This window comes from Vipera ursinii (genome assembly GCF_947247035.1).
Source record: "Vipera ursinii genome assembly, chromosome: 4".
Classification (NCBI taxonomy): Eukaryota; Metazoa; Chordata; class Lepidosauria; order Squamata; family Viperidae; genus Vipera; species Vipera ursinii.
In genome coordinates this window covers 80,529,164-80,548,203 of record NC_139514.1, presented here as the reverse complement: position 1 = coordinate 80,548,203, position 19,040 = coordinate 80,529,164, and the positions used below count along the sequence as shown (strand labels likewise).

At 42.9% G+C, this 19,040-nt stretch overlaps 1 protein-coding gene across 3 annotated transcripts in view; it reads right to left on the bottom strand.

Moving 5' to 3' along the window:
• PPP2R3B (protein phosphatase 2 regulatory subunit B''beta) overlaps positions 1-19,040 on the bottom strand; it is an 80,292-nt gene that overhangs the window by 32,818 nt on the left and 28,434 nt on the right. The window lies entirely within an intron of this gene.

The following is a 19,040-nucleotide window of genomic DNA, read 5'->3' as shown; positions in this document are numbered from 1 at the left end:
AGGGTGTGGTAGACCTGGCTGCAGAGGCCCTTCGGCATGGTAAGCGGTTGCGGGGTGCATGGGGCAACTCCCCCTCCCCCACCTACCTCGTGGCAGCAACGCCACCTCCATGCTTGCAGAGAACCAGTTGTTAAATTATTTGAATCCCACCACTGACCCAAAAGTACAGCAGATAAAATTTAATTATTCCAGAAAAATATTCATGTGTGACATTCTACCATGATACTACTAATAGTTTTAGAAGATGATAGTGCTCAATAGCTTAGCAATCAAAAAATTTACATTCATTTGTTTAAAATTGAAATACTAGGTGTAATATTGCCATAAATCAGTATGTTAAACTCAGAAATATTTTAACCAATAAACTTGCCATCAGTAAATCTTAGTATTTTTTTACAAGTTTACTTGATACAGAACGGGCAAACCTTAAAGAAAGTTAAACAGTATGGCAGTGAAAATCCAGCATGGGGGAAAAAAACCCTGGTTGTTTGAGACGCCAGACTAGCGTGCATTCATGTGCCTCCAATCCCCTTGCTTGCTGCAAAGCCAGATTGGAGTCCTCGGGCCGCTCCTTCCAGCCCATTTCGGAGCCGGTCCAAAAGCGAAGGGAATGATTCCCATCCCACCCAATCATTGTGGGTCTTCGTTTCCAAAGATCCTGTGCACAGGCTCCAAACAAACCGAGATCCGGGATTGAAAAAGCAGCAATAGGTGCAAAGGGCTGTTCAAAGGAAGAGGAAGAAGAAGAAAGTGGGAGAAGCCCAAGGGAGACCTCCTCCATCACCCTGCAAGTACCGACTGAAACTGATGTTCTGTTCCATGCCCAAGGGAGACCTCCTCTGTCACCCCGCAAGCGGGGGGGAGGCAGGCGATCTGGATGTGCTGCACAGTGGCAACAAGCAGAGGCAGAGGAGAAGCCTTCCCCTGCCTGCCTCCACACTTGCTGCCATTGTACAGCACATCCGGATCGCCTGTCTTCCCCCCTGCCCCCTCCGCTTGTAGGGTGATGGAGGAAGTCTTCCTTGGGCATGGAACAGGGCATCACCTTCAGTCGGTGCTTTGGAGAATCTCCTCCATCACTCTGAGGAGTGTGAGAGCGGCAAGGCCCGAATGGCTTGAGGAGCAGAGAGAGAAAATCTCAGCATTGGATTGAAAAAAACTTGGAAAAACCAGAGACAGGAAGGTCAGGAGTAGACACTCAGATTTATCATAACCGGTTTGCCAAACTCAACAAAGAATTAGGTATCGGTTCTGCTGAACCAGTGCGAACCCACTGAATCCCACCACTGTTCTGGGTATTATATATCTGTACTATTTTGTACTGTATTTTCCGGCGTATAAGACGACCCGGCGTATAAGACGACCCCCTACTTTTAAGAAGTTTTTCAAGGTTTTTTGTCTTATACGCCGGAGAATACTTACATGCCCTGCCCTCCCTGTCCGTCGCAGAGGAGGCGAAGGCCCGACTGGCCCCGCTGGCCCTCCCGCTTCTCCCGCGCTTCTGCCGGCCAAGGCGCAGTGTTTCCCAGGCGGCAGGCAGCGCCGGAGGGCAGCCGCCACCCTGCCACGGCTGGCGCCCCTCCTGCTTCCCCCCAGGCCTTGAACTTCTCCCATTCGGCGCAAGGCGGGGCAGCTCCGCCCGCAGCCTCTTTTTCATGTGCCGCTTCCCTCTCACCGTCGGCCGAGGCACGCTCGGCCCAGGCTCCCAGTCCCTCTTCCCGGCTGGCTTCCCGCCCTGCCCCTCATGGAGCTGGACTGGGCGTGCAGCCTCTCAGTGTGGCTGCTTTTCCTGGGCAGCCTGGCGGTGCGGCTCGGACCTGTTGCTGAGCCGGCGGCTGCTGCTGCGCGTGGGGCTGCTGGCCGTCCTGCAGGCGCTGGGCCGTCCTGCCGCTGCCCCTCAGCGCCGCGCTCACGGCGGCTGCCTGCTGGCTCGTCTCGGCCAGCACCGCCCGGCGGAAGCGCAGCGTCGGACGGGAGCAGGACTTCCCTGCCGGCTCCCGTTCGATGCTCTTCCCTCTTGAGGCAGCGTCGGACGGGAGCCGGCTCTTCCCTCTTGAGGCAGCAGCTGCCGCAAGAGGGAAGAGCGTCGGACGGGAGCCGGCAGGGAAGTCCTGCGTGCGCGTGAGTGTGCAGGACTTCCCTGCCGCCTCCCATCCGACGCTCTTCCCTCTTGAGGCAGCATCCCCGAGGACTCCTTAGGAGCCGGGGAGCGATGCTGCCTCAAGAGGGAAGAGCGGCGGGCGGGAGCTGGCAGGGCAGTCCTGCACACGCGCGCACTCCCCAGCTACTATGGAGCAGCCAGGGAGTGCACGCGTGCGCAGGACTGCCCTGCCGGCTCCCGCCAGACGCCACCCACTGATTTTCCGGCGTATAAGACGACTGGCGTATAAGACGACCCCCCCCAACTTTTGAGGTGATTTTCATGGGTTAAAAAGTCGTCTTATACGCTGGAAAATACGGTATTTTTAGCATGTATACAGCAGAAATAGAAACAAAAATGGTACACATACATATATGCAATATGAGTTTGATGTGAGAATGATGACATGATGAAAAGTTCAACATTCTTTTTAATGTGTAATTCATGGTTTTGTTTATCCACCTGCTGCTTAATTCAGCTTCTGATCCCTTGTTATCTGTGCAAACTATGCAAACAGTGTGAGAAACTGCACAATTAACATGTGTTCAGGTCTAGCTTATGAACTGTTTAGGCATACTATACTGTTCTCATAATAAAAAACTGACTTGTTTGTATTTTGATAGAAAGAACAAAGTGATTAAACATTATGAAGCTTATTCAATATTAATTAGCCTATCTGCTAATAACATTTTAAAACAAAACAAAACACACCATCAGGTTTTACAATACAGGACTAGACAATCATGACCGTCATTAAAATTAAAGCCAGCTATTCAGCCCAAATTACAAAATAAAATGTCTTGGGTTGCTCTCAAGTATTAGTGGTTGCTTTAATGCTTTCATGATTAATGAAGAAAGTGCAGTTTTGACTTTCATATTTCTCCAAACACTTCTTCTGAAATGATATTAAGGAAAAATGAGGAAGGAATGTTAAACCCATAAAGTCTGCAGTTTGACAGACTCATGATGACATACTTGGAAGTACCAAGCAAACTTGAAACATTTTTTTACTCTTTGGGCAAAGACCTAATATATAAGTTAGTCATAATTTGAATATGTCTTCAGCACTAAGTAGAACACAGCTTTCTTCAGAAGTCAAAGATTTTACATGATGGATTAATGATAATATTGAAAATGTTAATTTTATGTAAGTGTATGTAAGACAGAGAAAAGGCAAATTCCATTTTCAGGTGATAAAATGCTCATAACATTCAGGGTTAATTTCATGGTTAGCTTTACATTTTTCAAAAGCATAGTCAGCTTTTTGTTTGGTGGAATAACAAGAACATTTTCTTGAAACCAATTTGTGTTTTATTTTTTCCTCCATACTCAATAGTATTCTAATAATGGCTATACATAGTCACATATGTGCATAGTTACGTGAAAACAACAGTCCAAGAATTCATTATTGATCTAATAATACTTTTTTAAAAAAATGTTTCTAGCTGACATGTCAGCAAAGATAGGCTGAAGGGAATAAGAGCAATACTTTGAAGGTGAAGTGTACATCACTACTATACTTACTAATCAAAAAGCATAGCTCTTCATAGCTTATTGCCCTAAACTGAAGAGCAATTTTTTAAAAAGTTGGAGGTTTCAATTATCTTGCCTCAGTGCCTTCTGCAAAGAAATGAAAAGTAGTTTACAGAAAAACTCTTGTGACAACTTAAAGTGAAATTAAAATGTCAACAACACAACATACAATTTAAGCTTACAGGCCTTAATTACTTTCTCTGGAAACCAATTTAAAGACAACTGAGTAATATATTAAGTCTTGGAATTAAGAAATGTTAATTATATTAACATATATGTTCATAACAGTACTTTTTCCTTTCACATTAGACTTTTGATAGTTAAAACATACCAACAACTGTTTAGCTCACCCTGATTTCAATGGATACATGGCATTTTAGGTATATACTTCTTTAAATTTCAGAATAAATACATTGCTAACAATTCATTGCTCAAAGCACATTCAAATTTTGAGCAAAGTGAGATAGAAAATTTTAATGTTTATTTCTTATTTATCAAACTTGAATGAAATGCTTTTAAAGCATTAAAACACAAATAGATTGCCCTAGTGTATCATTATATCACATTATCTTGAACTCTGTGCCTGAAAAGAAATGTAACTCTTAGTTTTGTTTTAAAACAGAATTACAGAAAGAAAATAGGGAGAACTATTCCAATTACATATTACACTGAATTACATTAATTTTATTGAGTGAATAGACCTGAGTATTAACACACAGTAATACTACAGCAATGATACACTGAGTTTCCATTCTTTTATGTATTTAAATAAAATGGTGCTTAACTGTAGGTCTGCAAGTATACTGCTGAGTATTTTGACTTTAATATATATTTCTATACTTTTTAGTATGAAAAATAGCATGCTTGCTTTGCAATTTATTGGAAGAGAAGTACCAGTTTATAATTTCTATAATACAAAGCAGCCATGGCTGAAGTAAGCCTAAACCAGGGGTCAGCAACCTGAAAAAGGAAAAGAGCCACTTGGAACTGGTTCCATCACACACACAAAAAAGTGGGAGCCGCGTGCGTGCATCCATGCACGCGCATGCGCAAAAAATGTTTTGTGCATGCGCAAAACATTTTTTCTTGCAAATGTGCGGACGCGCGCGGTTGCCAATTTTTTAATGTATGATGGAACCGGTTGTGCGACGGCGACGGCCCGTTTGCAGAGCTACTGCCTTCAGAGGAAGGCGGCAGCTGTGCAAACGGGCTGCGGCAGCTTTCCCAACAAGCGGCGCCGCTGCCCGTTCCGAGGTGCGCGCGCACCTCTCGGAACGGGCAGTGGCGCTGCTTGTTGGGAAAGCTGCCGCGGCCTGTTTGCAGGCTGCCGCTGGGCCGCATCGGCTTTCCCAACGAGCAGCGCCACTGCCTGTTCAGGCGGAGGTGTGCGCGCACCTCTCCAAAGGTTTGGAGAGGTGCGCACGCACCTCCGCTCGTTCGGAGAGGTGCGCGTGCACCTCTCCAAACGGGCGGTGCCACTCTCCATTTGGAGAGGTGCGCGCGCACCACTGCCCGTTCGAAGAGGTGCACGCGCACCGGGCGGCTGGGAGCCGCAGGAGACGGCTCAAAGAGCCGCATGCGGCTCCAGAGCCGCGGGTTGCCGACCTGTGGCCTAGACTCTGTGTTTGTATATTATTATTATTATTATTATTATTATTATTATTATTATTATTATTATTATTATTATTATCCATTATGAGGTAACAGAGATCTAACTTGGTCCTCCAGATGTTTTGAATAATTCCAGCAGCTACAGGTAGCATGATCAATGTTTAGGAATAATGGACATCCAAATATCAGGGAACACTATTGGTTATATTTAACTGAGTTGCTAATTGTCCTTTATATATAATGCTGTATAAAAAAACAATTCAAAGTTATGTTTGTATGTCAGCATAATCTACTGATGAAGTTTTGTACTTCATTAGAAAAGAAATCCTTACTGGAGGCTAGAATGCAATGCATGAAAGCCTTATTCATGAAGAGGAAGCTCAGAAGAGCCCTGGGGTAGGCACAAAACATTGTATACAGCTCTGTGAATGCAGTCCAAACTTTAAAAGCCAGTAAATTTACTTACAATTTAAACTCTGTTTCTTTCCAATTTACATGAGCCACAAAATCAAACAATCATGATCAGCCAATTGATTGTTCTGTGCATATCAAAGCTTGGAAAACTCAACTGATTTTGTGAATATCAGACTATGTACACATAACTGGTTTCTATTTACATTTTGTCTCATTGTAAAACAGTAAAATATACTGTTTCTAATATAGGTAACTACTAAAAGTGCTTAAAAAAATCCTCCACAATGCTGAGCTCCAAGGAAAAGTGGTAGTACTGAGCAGAGTTACTAGCATTCTTGTCTTATTTCTTGAAAAACCTCCAAAGAGATTATTGGCAAAGGAGATTAAGAATTACAAAAAAGGTCTTCTTTAGATATACTCAGAATAAAGGAAAAACAAATAGTACACTGGATATTTAATGGAGATAGCAAAATGCTAAAAATTAATAAAAAGTTGATTTATTTATTTTGGCTCAATCTTTTTTAATAAGAGGGAAGATGAATTACAGACAACTGTGAAATGGACAATGAAGAGTTCAAGTTTAGGACTGGAAGAAAGAGAATGTATACTATTTTAAATGTGTTTTAATCTCCATGCCCAAATGAGCTACAAGTAATAATAGTGTATACCTTTTTTTAATGAGAATTATCAGCACTTTTGATCAGTGACGTCATCAAAGTAAACAAACCCACATGGTGGTGATTATGTCAGCAGATCATGGCCCTATGCGGAAGTAACTGCCCTATTTTCGGATAAGGTGAGTGGAATTGACGTGTTGGCCTAAGCCCATCAAGATAAGTAAGAGTAACCCTAGCAGCCCTATTTTCAGATAAGTCGTGTTGAACTTAACCCCCATCAATAAGTAGTCATGGCAGTCAAGCCTCTGGGTACATGATTAGCTTAACCCTAGACTAATTCTATGGACATTCTAAACAAACAGAACAAGCTAAATAAAGTAAATAATTAACAGAGGCCTGTGCTTTTGGTAAACAAGCCCTACTTTGGGGAGCTGTGAAATTAAAAAAAATGCTTTTTATTTCTAATCATTCTAGCTTATGATGCTTTTAATTTTTGTGGAGTTTTAAAAAGCAGCACCTCAAAAGCTGGGAAAAAAGGAGCCCCTAAAAGGCAGCCAGGGCTTGCATTTAACCCCTTTTTTCCTAAAAGGTATTTATTTCTAGGAGGTTTTAAAATCATTTTCTTGAATGCAGGGGGAAATAAACCATTTAAAACCCGCAGCTGGTTTTTACCTTTGTAAAAATCTAAAGACACATATTTTGTCAATTGAGCCCTCAAATCTGCATGTACATGTAACCGTACGAAGCACGGCCTTAATAAAATTTATTCTGCCCAAAAGACAAGGAATATTAACAGGAATTAAAATGCTCACAAGAGGCAGCCAGCCAGGTGGCAAGTAGACATGTTCAGGCATGTCAGGGCTGCGAATCCAGGGCATGCGTGTTTGTGTCTGCTAGTAAAAAATATAGGATCAATCACAATCAGATTCAAATTCAAATAAGATACTTATTTGAAAGGCAGTTCTCATCAACAAAAGAATAAAATGTAACAGCAGGAGTTACATGATCCCATCCAACAGTTGAAGTCAATAACTATATTAGGGAGCAGCAAAACATGGATCAGATGACAGATACTGGCAATATGTCTCTGAATTTTAGGGGCAAAGTAGGAGTTGATTTGTGTATGAAAGTTCTAAAAACTCAACAGAAGTCTACAAATTCCTAGGCTATAATTGTCTCTGTTGAACTGCTTCTTATATAGTTTTATTTGATTAGGAGGCTTGGAAGAAAAAGCCAACAGTAAATGAAATACTGCTCTTATCATTATTAAATTAATAAATTAAAATAGCCAGATCAAAATATTCCATAATAAGATGCATACATAGAAAATATTCAGCAATGCATTTGGAGACCAAGAATGGCCTATTTTTATTAAGTCTTCATTGAGGGGCCAACATTGCTAACATCACATCAATGTATTTGCACTGATAGTCATATGCAATGTCTTACAAATCTTTAATTTTCATTTAGCGTACAATATTATATTAAAAAGGAAAACCATAAAAGTATAAAATAAAATAAAACATGTCAATTTTAATATTCAAATGCTTCTTCTAAGAAATAGATCATATAACACAGACATGTCAAACACAAGGCCCGGGGGCCAGATCCGGCCCACGAAGTGATTTCATGTGGCCCACGAAGCCATCCTGGAAACAGTGAGGGAACGGCCCCCGTTGCCTTGGCCCCAGCCCAGGCCGGCAGGGAGCCAATGTACAATTTCGTGGATGGCCATCTATGCTGAAACACATTCAGTCTTAGCTTCACAAGGCTATCTGGAAACAGCAAGGGACCAGCTCCTGCTGCATCAGCCCCACCCCATGGGTGCACGCTGGGGAGGTATCACTCTTTGTGAGGAATGAAGAGATGCACCATCGCCAGCCAGCACATGGACCTGCTTACTTTGGGCAGGCTGGGGACTGGGCAGCGTTGCACTTCTCTTCAAATTCATGCCACCCAGCTCAGTCTCTTGACACTGTGAGGATAGTTCAACGCTGCCTGCCGAAACCGGGCAGGCTGGGCGGCATTGCACTTCTCTTTGGATTTGCACTGCCTGGGTCATCCTCTTGGCACTGTGGGGAGAGCACCTCGCTGCCTGCCAAAAAAAGGCAGGCTGGGGGCTGGGCAGCATTGTGCTTTGCACCACCTGGCTCAGCCTCTCGGCGCTGGGAGAAGAGCGCCCCACTGCCTGCTGAAACTGAGTAGGCTGGAGGCTGGGTGGCGTCGGGCTTCTCTTTGGATTCACAATGCCTGGCTCACCCTCTGTGCTGTGCGGACACCACCCCGCTGCCTGCCAAAACTGGGCAGACTGGAGGCTGGGAAGCATTGCGCAGGTAACATCGACTCACGCTGCTCATGGCATCCCCTCCCCCAGAGCCCAACAAACTGGATAAGTGAAGTAGGCGAGGGCCATGTGTTGGCCACTTCCAGGCAATGGTGCATTTATTCATTCCTCATGAAGGGTGACACCTTCCCAGCTGCATTTCTTGCCTGGTTTTCTCCTTCCCTCATCTCAAATATTTTCCCACCACTCTGGGAAGGAAGGAAGGAAGGAAGGAAGGAAGGAAGGAAGGAAGGAAGGAAGGAAGGAAGGAAGGAAGGAAGGGTCTGAGGGAAGTCCTGCCTTAGTTCTGCCCTGCTGCCCTTTCACCATTTATTTATTTATTTGTTTGTTTGTTTTTATATACCGCCCTTCTCCCGAGGGACTCGGGGCGGTGTACAGAGTAAGGTAGGAATACAATTAAACAGTAGTAAAAACAAATGAAACCCCAAGAGCTATCAGGCCAGGCCGGACTGCTGGAACAAGTAAGTTTTTAAGTCGCGCCGGAAGGTGCGGAGGTCGGGGGCCATCCGGATTTCGGTAGGCAAGCAGTTCCAGAGGGTTGGCGCACCCACTGAGAATGCCCTCCCCCTGGGGGCCACCAGCCGGCATTCTTTGACCGGTGGCACCCTGAGGAGGCCCTCTCTGTGGGAGCGCACAGGACGGAGGGGTGTTGACGTTGGCAGAAGGTGCTCCCGTAGGTAATCCGGACCCATGCCATGTAGGGCTTTGTATGTCATCATTAGCACCTTGAATTTCACTCGGAAGGCAACCGGAAGCCAGTGCAGCTCACGGAGGAGAGGTGTGATATGGGAGTAACGGGAGGCCCCCAAAAGTGTTCGTGCAGCTGCACTCTGCACCAGTTGAAGCTTCCGAGTGGCTCTCAAGGGCAGCCCCATGTAGAGAGCGTTACAGTAGTCAAGGCGTGAGGTCACAAGTGCATGGGTGACTGTACGTAAGGCATCCAGGTCCAGATAAGGTCGTAGTTGGCGCACCAGTCGAACCCGAGTGAAGGCCCCCCTGGTCACAGCCCCTATGTGCTCTTCCAAGGATAGCTGCGAGTCTAGGAGGACACCCAGGTTGTGGGCCCTATCAACCGGGGGTAATAACTCACCCCCGATGTTAAGGGATGGGATGCTCTGAGTATCCTGGCATGCCGGTATGTACAGCCATTCAGTCTTGTCCGGGTTGAGTTGAAGCCTGTTCCTCCCCATCCATTCCCGAACCGCTTCCAGGCAACGGGACATCACGTCGAGGGCATCACTGATGTTGTTTGGGGTTGAGATGAAAAGCTGGGTGTCATAAGCATACTGATGGTACCCTACTCCAAAACCACGAATGATCTCACCTAGCGGTTTCATGTAGATGTTGAACAGGAGAGGCGAGAGGACCGACCCCTGAGGGACTCCACAAACGAGAGGCCTCAGAGTCGACCTCTGTCCTCCTGTCAACACCGACTGCGAGCGTCCCAGGAGAAAGGAGGAGAACCACCGCAGAACCGTGCCTCCCACTCCTAATCCCCTGAGGCGCCGCAGCAAGATACCATGGTCGATGGTATCGAAAGCCGCTGAAAGGTCTAATAAGACTAGGACAGAGGAATGGCCCCTGTCCCGGGCCCTCCAGAGATCATTCATCAGAGCGACCAATGCCGTCTCCGTGCTGTAGCCCGGCCTGAAGCCCGATTGGCACAGGTCCAGATAATCCGCTTCCTCCAGGATCTGAGGAAGCTGATGCGCCACCACACTCTCAACAACCTTCGTAAGGAAGCGAAGGTTGGAGACTGGACGAAAGTTGTTCAATGAAGCTGGGTCCAAGGAGGGCTTCTTGAGGAGAGGTCTCACCACCGCCTCCTTCAAGGAGGCGGGGAAGTGGCCCTCACTCAGAGAAGCAGAGATGACCGCCTGGAACCAGCCTCGTGTCCCCTCTCGAGCTGCATAAGCCAGCCAGGAAGGGCACGGGTCCAGTAAGCATGTGGAGGAGCTCAACTTCCTCATAATCCTGTCCACTTTCTTTGGAGTCACAGGATCAAATTCCTCCCAGATGACGTCGACAAGACTGTCCATGTCCTGTTCCTCAGACTCTGCCCAGTTGGAGTCCAGGCCGGTTCGAATCTGAGTGATTTTGTCCAACAGATATTGACCGAATTCCTCGGCTCGACCCTGTAAGGGTTCCTCCCTCACCTCTTGGTTCCTCCCCTCGCATAGTCTGAGAGGAACAGTGAGGCTCCTCCAGTGGACCATGCCTTGGCACTTGCCCCGGTCCACCCCCACTGCCAGAGACCCTCAGATCTGTCCCACTCCTGCCCAGACCCCTATAGGCACCCTTGATGCAAACGATGTAGAGCTGGCCATCCCCACCCAGGAGGCCACATGCACTCCAGCCACACCCACTCAGTAGGCCACACCTACCCTGGCCACACCCACCTGGCCCCCAAGAACAACCGCATTGCTAATGTGGCCCTCAATGAAATTGAGTTTGACACCCCTGATATAACAGAACAGTTCTCCAACCAAAAACAAGTTTCTGCATCTCTACTCATTGCTACAAACACCACTAGCAAAATTTGAAAATTGGATACTTCTTGATTTCATAGTCAGAATTCATTTAGGACATAAAGATTCCAGTGGAGAGGAAGACAAGCCACCAATGAGAAGGAATGGCAGCTGCAAAGACATATCCTTTTCACCTATTTCATATTACCATTTCAAGAACCTTAGGAGTTCTTTCTTAATCTATTTTGCTATATATATCTAGGGAGTGCCCTGCGTACATAAGATACACAATATTCATTTCTGTGTACTGGCATGAAAGAACTTCAAATGGTTAGAAGGAAAAGTTAATACTGAAAAGTGCTGTGTACAATGCTAAAGAGGAAAGTTAAAAAAATAATTCAATTTGAGGTTCTTATACTACTGTGGATTTTAAAATGTTTAAACTTTTCTTCTTTAAAATGTTATTCACATAATTTCAAATAAACAGTTTCACAACGGTTGAAGCTTTTGTGCGAAGATAAGATGACATCTCAAACAAAAGCAGCAATTCTGAGAGAAGCTAATAGTTTGACCGCAAAAGAAGGCATAGCTTAAATCTTTCTCCCCAGGAAGAATTTACTGGATGCCTGACCTAATCTAGCCTTTTCCAGCTGATCTCCTGATTGCCAGAACATGTGATTAAATTATTGTGGAAAGTGCATTTTGTCAAATATATTTAAATCAGTAGATTTTAAATATAAAGGAAGTCGGACAATTATGCAATGACAAAACCAACAACAACAAAATCCACAGAATAGTTTAACACCCCTTTTCTTTTGAAAAAAAAGGGGGGACTGAAAAGCTAAAATCCACAAATCAAAACACTTCAGTCATGCCCTGTTTGCTTATAATTTTTCACTCCCACCCATGTTGGGGAGGGTGAACGTTCTAGCCTTTGAGAAATTCAAGTCTTTGTTCAGCCTTCAGCCCATACCCAAATCTCACAAGGAAAGCCTATCATTGTATTTTGGAGAGACATTATGTATTACTTATCTCAGCTATATTGATATCATTACTTCTTTCTGATTGACCTTGCACAATCCATATATTCATAGGCATACAGTGGGAAAACTAGACTCTTCAGGAATCTACCACGCTATGCAAGTTCTCTGCATGCATGAATACATACGTTTCAAAATCATTTCCTAAACATCAGGGGATCAGGAAAAACTCTTTGAAAAACAGTATTTACAAGACCAGTATTTACTACACACCCCTGAAAAAAAGTGATGATGAACTGTATAATTTGCTGATTTAAGATTTTGCTACTGAAAACAGTCAGCTGAAGTCAACACTTTAATTTTATATTTCCAGCTTTAAGAAAGAAAATGTAATCTTCTGTCCAACTATGTCCTTGTGGAGATTCCCTCATTGGTAAATGGACATAATATTAGAAAAGCAAGTTGAAAGAATTAAAGAACTGAACATTGAAGCCAGTTAATAGTTCTCTGTATGTTATTATCTGATCTTAAATATGCTACACAGAAGATAATCATAAACACTTCTGAAGCATATGAGTTCTGCCATAAAAAAATAATGTTCACTCACTTATAACTTTCCTTTCAAATGTCCTTTATGTCATTTTACAGTACAAATAACATCATGTAATGCCTTATTTATTTTCAAATGTGTGATTACTCAATAAAGTATATAAAAAGCCCTGCTTGGATCAGGTCACCATCCTTGGACATACCAAGTATCAGAAGGCTAAAAAAAGGGGGGGAAGACTAAAGTAGTTTTCTAGGAATGATTTTGATCTAGGCATTTATTTATTCAATTTTATACCAGGCTGAACATTTTCCAGATTTTTCAGAGTTCGAATCATTAAGTAGTAAGGCACATGGATCTCATTTCCACTTAAAGCAGGAATTTTACTCCCCTCCAAAAACCCCAAATTCATATTTTAGCCAAATGCATAACAGAAAGCAAACCTGAACTTGTTGGAAAGCTTTGAGCCTCTTCTTGAATCTGGAAGGCAGAACAAAATCACATCCTCGAGCTAATAATGCCAATTCCTTTCGCAGATCAGGATCTTGTCGTAAAGAAATCTCCTTTATCCTCATGCTTTCAGATTTCATATAATGCTTATGTGTGCACCAGTCCAGGCTCTTGAGTGCCAGTAAACAACAGAGTCCTATTATCACACAGTGCCACTTAAAGTAGCAGCTGTGTTTTACTTCTGTGTTATTCTGAGAGCCAGTTCAGCATAGCCTGCTCCATACATTAAAAGGGAACTTGCCAGGACTGCAAACACAGACAGGAAAGTAACTTAGGAGCCTGTCCCTTACTTCACACATTCCAATGTTTTAATAGGTATATATGTGAGCCTCTCATAAAAGTAATGTTTTAACCATCAATAAAATAAACATCTGGCTTAGTAAAAACAATGAAAGAGGAACAGTCTCAAAGTAGTCTTATTTATTTGTATCCTGCCTTTATTATTTTTATATTTAACTAAAAACTGCAAACATATCTAATACATTTTCCTCCTCCTATTTTCCCCATTGTGAAAAATGATAAATGATAAAAACTTTTTGGTTTATCTCCTTGTCCTTTCACAAACCCTATAGAATACAACTATAAATAGAGGCTTAATAAAACATTATTTTTCTTGCACACTTAAATTAAAAGGAAATACCCCTGAAAAGCTTACATTTATATGGAATATTGCACTGACTAGATTTTATCAATGCCTAAACTCTCCCTTATCCAGTGTAGATCTATTTCATCTTATACAAGCAATAAAACTGAAATATTGTATGAATAAGGATCAGCCATGTCAACTGAACCAAATCATCTACATCCTTCCTGTAAGTATAAGCCCGTACCAATTGGGCTTCAGGCCCGGACACAGCACGGAGACGGCATTGGTCGTGCTGGTGAATGATCTCTGGAGGGCTAGGGACAGGGGTTGCTCCTCTGTCCTGGTCCTATTAGATCTCTCAGCGGCTTTCGATACCATCGACCATGGTATCCTGCTGCGGCGTCTCAGGGGGTTGGGAGTGGGAGGCACCGTTCTACGGTGGTTCTCCTCCTACCTCCAGGGCCGCTCGCAGTCGGTGTTGACAGGAGGGCAGAGATCCGCCCCGAGGTCTCTCATTTGTGGAGTTCCTCAGGGGTCGGTCCTCTCGCCTCTCCTGTTCAACATCTATATGAAGCCGCTGGGCGAGATCATTCGTGGTTTCGGGGTGGGGTATCACCAGTACGCTGATGATACCCAACTTTTTCTTTCCACCCCGAACCAACCCAGCGATGCCCTCTCCGTGATGTCCCGGTGCCTGGAGGCGGTTCAGGTCTGGATGGGGAGAAACAGGCTTCGTCTCAATCCCGCCAAGACTGAGTGGCTGTGCATATCGGCATCTCGGGTTAACCAACTTATTCCACCTTTAACGATGGGGGGTGAGGTGTTACCCCCCGTTGATAGGGCTCGCAACCTGGGCGTCCTCCTGGACTCACGGCTCAATTTTGAAGACCACATAGGAGCCGTGACCAGGGGGGCTTTTGCACAGGTTCGCCTGGTGCGCCAGTTGCGTCCCTATCTGGACCGAGACGCCCTACGCACAGTTACTCATGCACTTGTTACCTCCCGTTTGGACTAATGTAACACTCTCTACATGGGGCTGCCCTTGAAGACTGCATTGGCTTCCGGTTGCCCTCCGGGTGAAATTCAAGGTGCTGGTTATTACCTATAAAGCCCTACATGGCCTGGGTCCGGGCTATTTGAGGGAACACCTGCTGCCGGCATCAAACGCCCTTCGCCCAGTGCACTCCCACAGGGAGGGTCTGCTCAGGGTGCCGCCGGTGAGAGATTGCCGGTGGGTGACACCCAGGGATAGGGCCTTCTCAGTGGGAGCGCCTGCCCTCTGGAACCAGCTGCCGGTGGAGCTGAGGACTGCCCCCGACCTCCGATCATTCCGCCGGGGCCTGAAGACCTGGCTCTTTGAGCTCTCAGGCCCAGGCTGAGGAGAAATTTTTAATTGGGGTTTTAAGTATACAGGGTCAATTTAATATTTTTTAATTTGGTTTTTTAACTTTTGTATGGTGGATTTTTTAATTCCCTGTAAACCGCCCTGAGTCCTCAGGGAATAGGGCGGTATATAAATGTAACTAAATAAATAAAATAAATAAATAAATAAGACCAGTATAAAATTAAATACTAGTATCTTATGACTAATAGCAACCTATTCAAAAATGCTGTTTAATTTTATAAATTTGATCTTCTTTAGATTTTGGTGTTTTCCATTATTTTCTCAGTGGAAAAACATTTCTGTAAAATAAAAAGGAGTATCCTTTTTCATGCTTATCAGTTAACAGAATTTGTCCAGATATAGTTACAATTTTACCATATAACTGTGGTTAGAAACAACTAACTAGAAAATAAAAATCAGTTGATCATCCATTCTTAACTGACCACAATATTTAAATCTACCAATGAAAATTAGGTGTATACATAGATTCTTTTCTATAGCTTATTTTTCATTTGTAGTTTTGACTACCGTATGAATCAGAATCCAAAGGGAGAACCAAAATAACTGATGAGCAACACATACAACAATACTTTTTCACAAATGGTAACCAAGTCTTTATTTCTTTCCAACCAACTTTAAAATCAGACTGAGGAACTCATTTCATCAGACCCATATTACACTAAGAAATATATTTACTGTACTTTGTTTTTAGTGACTTGCTCAATTTTGTTATTTATGTGAATTTTGTATATTAACTAATAAAACTATATTATTCGATAATCTATGCATACAGTTTTATCTGTGATACAAGCAGCATCTTCTCTTTGCCTGTTAAAAAAGAGAGGCATAGAAGTTTCTTTAAATACTATGTGAAGCAGTTTGCATCTATAGAGGCCAACTTTAAACCAGGGAGCAGGACTAGCCCAATCCCATTAGTTCATCCTCTCCCTTGTCAGCAAAGAGCATAACACTCAATAAATAGCTTAAGGCTAGCAATCAATAGCTAACTAAGATGCTATTTTCTCATATTCATTTTTAGCATCTGTCACTTTTTAACTTCTCTCTTCTGCAACTGTTGTGAAGTCCTGGGCAGCTGATGGAGATCAGCAGGATCACTATCAAGTGGAATGCAGGGACATCACCCAGCCAAGGAGTTGCATTTTGTGTGACTACAATTTGGTCCAAATTGCCAACAGTGCTCTCTGTCCAAGAGCATAGCTGGGACAGATACTTTTGAAATTCTGGCAGCCGGGAGTTGCCTAATTGGTGGAGCCTTGTCAGGAAGAACAGTTTACCTCCCAAGCAAATTAGCAAGGGTATATGGAAAAAGAGGTGAAAGTTATGTGACCTATGAATAAAACATCTAGGAAAGTGGTTCTGGTTCATGTTCTTGCTAGGTTTTTAAAAAGCAAGAATTGACTAATATAGAAAGGGCTTAACAAAAAGCAAACATCTGATGTGCAAAATAAATGTTATGCTTTAAGTTTTAACATAGTCTTAAATGGTATAATTCATTTTGACCTGTGAATCAGAAAACCTACCTAATGGAGGAGCTTCAGTCTTTTAAAATATCTATGCTCATTAACTGGACTTTATAAACAAGGCAGAAAGCTATTGCTGCACAGCAGACTGTATTTTATCTCTATCCTTTTAACAGGCCTTTTGCAGAATGTCATAGCTTTTCTCCACTAGGGTTTAATATCTTAAATCACTATCAGACATTTATTTAGATGTGACAAGAAATCACACTGAGCCCCCCCCCTTTCATCAGATAAGGCTACATCTGGCAATTGGGAAAAGTGACCATTTTCCACATTTTTTATTATTTGTAGAGCAGCCAGCTAAGGCCATGACCGCTTGCAAATGATTCCTTGTGCTGGAGCATTATGTGAACTCACTGAAAGAATGTTACATCGTTCTCACCACCCAGCCTTGATTCCTATCACATGAAGAGTTAACCAACCCCAAAAGTAGGATTCCTTGCCAACATGGTGGACAAAAGGAGAATAGCATCTCACTTAAAAAAATTATAGTAATTTATATAGCCAATACTTGATACCTCATTTGACTTTGAGAAAAAACCACTGATTATCACTTTATGACTGCTGTTTGCAAATAAATTGGGAATCTATGTTATGCAATCAGTCATGTTTAACCACTTGTTAAAACAGAATGTCCTGGAGAACTTGACATTCTGGTAGTTAAACATGACTGATTGCATAACATAGATTCCCAGTCAAATGCTTTTAAGAGACAAGGTATATCCTGTCCACAGCATTCTTACAACCTATTGCTGAACTTGGCTAATGAAAAAAAATCATTAGTCTGATGATATTTTTTTTCCTAATAGTCATATTGACCTCTACAAATCATTGCATTGTTTTCAAAGCACTTATGCCTCACTTTACTATCTGCTCTAGAGATATCCCATGGTATCCTCTGGACAATCTGCAAAGAGGAATGGGAGTCCTCTGTTCAGTAGTTGTGTTCCTTCCTTGATAGTGACATCACTAAAAGTTAAGAGACTGAAGTTTTCCAGCCCCTTTTTAAGAAAGTATTTTAAGGATGGAAATAGGAGTGGGATACCTCTAAGAAGTAAACTGTTCCCATTGTTATTCATAAAAGTTCTGAAAAAGCCTGAAATTGGCCTTAAATCCACTCTCTGAATGCCAAAAAGGCCAAAATTTAAACGAATAAGCTATATACCTTCCAATTCTGTGTTTGTATAAGTTTAGACCGCTGTAAAAATCTGCCTTCAATAATTCTGAAAGCTATTTTCCAGATTCTCCAGATAGGTAAGATTCTCTCTAACAAGATCTATGGTGACAAAGCTGAGGAGACCTCTTAGAGATAATTATTATACAACAGGAGATCTGAGATTTGTCAACAAATTAAAATTACAATATTAGATAAAGTGCTTTGTCAGGATCAATCTTTGTGGTTCCTGGACAATCAGGTTACTGCTATTGGTACCTTTAGATTTCATTGTGCAACTGACAGGCACTGCATTTCATTTGAACTTACCATATGTAACATGGAAACAGGGTCCAGCTATGTTAACTATCAATATTGCATACTATGAGAAAAGTCACATTTAATTTTTTGAAAACTATTTTACTGATCTAACTATGCATCTCATATGTACTTCATCTACAGGTGAAACTCGAAAAATTAGAATATCGTGCAAACGTTCATTTATTTCAGTAATACAACTTAAAAGGGGAAACTAATATATGAGATAGACTCATTACATGCAAAGCAAGATAGTTCAAGCCATGATTTGTCATAATTGTGATGATTATGGCTTACAGCTCATGAAAACCCCAAATCCACAATCTCAGAAAATTAGAATATTGTGAAAAGGTGCAATATTCTAGGCTCAAAGTGTCCCACTCTAATCAGCTAATTAAGCCATAACACCTGCAAAGGGTTCCTGAGCCTTTAAATGGTCTCTCAGTCTGGTTCAGTAGGAATCACAATCATGGGGAAGACTGCTGACCTGACAGTTGTGCAGAAAACCATCATTGACACCCTCCATAAGGAGGGAAAGCCTCAAAAGGTAATTGCAAAAGAAGATGGATGTTCCCAAAGTGCTGTATCAAAGCACATTAATAGAAAGTTATGTGGAAGGGAAAAGTGTGGAAGAAAAAGGTGCACAGCAGCAGGGATGACCGCAGCCTGGAGAGGATTGTCAGGAAAAGGCCATTCAAAAGTGTTGGGGACTTTTACAAGGAGTGGACTGAGGCTGGAGTCAGTGCATCAAGAGCCACCACACACATCTTTTGGATGTTCCACCAAATTTTAATCCAAAAAGCTTTTATATTTCTACAAGTCCACCAAATATGAAAATAAGTAGTGTCCAAACTATCACATCTCCAACATTTGGGCTGTAAATTGGAATACATA